The 1805-nt window shown below is 43.2% G+C and overlaps 1 pseudogene; it reads right to left on the bottom strand.

Annotated features, from left to right (window-relative positions):
• The window catches only part of LOC103740978, a 5527-nt pseudogene extending 5323 nt beyond the window's left edge, over positions 1–204 (bottom strand).
• Positions 205–1805: the final 1601 nt, after the last annotated feature.

Raw genomic sequence — 1805 nt, 5'->3', positions numbered from 1 at the left:
GATCTCGCCACCATCTACTAGCGTGGCACCGGGCCCTGCACGCACCCTGGAGTGGCGGCAGGTCCCACAGCGCGTCTGCTCCACGTTGCTGGTTCTCCGCTGCTTCTCCACGTCTCTGTGGGTCTCTGCTGCCGGGTCTTGCCCAGCCGGGTTCTGCCCTAATTTCACCCGTGCACTTCCTCGAGATGCGAAATCCACTGGCCGCTGGATCACATGGGAAGGTGTGGGGCGGCTAAAGCTGGGTTTCCGTGAGTCGATGACAGAAGGATAGCGCCCCCTGGGGAGACTGGATCGTAGGCAGTAAGACACAGGACTCAGCTCAGTCACTGGTACAGCCCCTTTATTCAGTGACTCTGCTCGGCTCTAAGTCTTAATGATCCAGTTCCAGCTCCAGCTCTGATTATTGAGGGGAAACCAGGATACCTTATACCGTAGGGGTAGTGGTAAAAAGCCTTAGCTGATAGGTACTTTGTGGGATGCCCTATTTACATATGGAAGTGGGCTCTTGCCAGGCTGCCAGACTGCCTGAAAATCACACAGGAAAACCTGGCAGTTTCAGAGCCGGAGGCCATGTTTCTGTGACGGCTACTTCAAAAGATGTGTCAGGAAGATGCCGGGAAGGCACTCTGTTGATAAAAGGAGTCTTCTGCATATGAAGCCGAGCCCATGGGCTATCTGGCCATGGGGAGACTCCTACTTTACACAACAGGGGTCCCCAACACAGCTGGACAATTACTTATACTTCACACCAATGGTGACAGCATGAGCAAGTCACATGTAAGCCCAAACTAGACAAATTCCCAGCACAGACGTTGGGAAGTGGGTAAGAAACTGCAACCCTATCTAAGGAACTACTGGCAAATGATGGATGCTGGCAAAAAAAGATTAAGTCTCGTTTACGGATGAGACTCTTAGTAGGTTGACCAGGCTCTAATACCTGAATCCACACTGAAGGACATTTAGAGACACAACTCCATAGACCTTTATATAGACATACGTATATATACAAATATTCGGTTGGAAGTTAGTTAGGAGGTGCAGATATGGGAGAGGATCTAAAAATGATCAAAATATATGATATGAAATTGACAAAATTCAATAAAAAAACTAACAGGGTAGGTAGGTGGTCTACCATTCACTATATCTACAGCCCTTATTATCAGTATAGAGTTAACCTACTTGTATTTTCCCAGAATATACTCTTCAATATGTCACTGAAAAAGATACACAAAGTATCACAGACATGTGTGTGTAACTGCAAGTGTATTAGATTTCTTCTTAACATATGCACACATACTTTGCTATAAAACACCAAGGAACCAGGATTATGCATGTTCTAGGGTGTGAATATTTTTATTTCAAAGAAAAGCATCATATTATGCCTATAATAACTCATTTCCTTAATCCTGCAAATTATGACATATGTTTAAAAGATTAGAGATTCTTACAATGAGACTAAAGATTTTCATCTTTTTGGTTTTCTATTTTAAAAATATTTTTTTGTTATTATTATTTTTTAAACTTTTACAAAGACTTTATTGAGAATTTCATACATGCATATAAGGTGTTTTGATCAAGTCCATGCCCACTCCCTCCCTTCCAACATTCCCCCCTCTGAAGAGGTAACCCTAAAATCTTTTAAGGATTAGATCCCAAATACTTTTGACATTTTTAGCCTTGGAACAGAGTATGCTGATAACAGGCCCAAGGACATTCGGACTTTATCCAAGAAACTGGCTACATTTCTTTGAGGTCTTTTTACCCTAACTGCCTAGCCAATTCCTACCTCCTATTCTTATCATGCC

This window comes from Nannospalax galili, unplaced genomic scaffold (genome assembly GCF_000622305.1).
Source record: "Nannospalax galili isolate Female #2095 unplaced genomic scaffold, S.galili_v1.0 scaffold3060, whole genome shotgun sequence".
NCBI classification, from domain to species: Eukaryota; Metazoa; Chordata; class Mammalia; order Rodentia; family Spalacidae; genus Nannospalax; species Nannospalax galili.
Note: the sequence above shows the minus strand (reverse complement) of the source record. Positions and strands in the feature narration are given on the sequence as shown.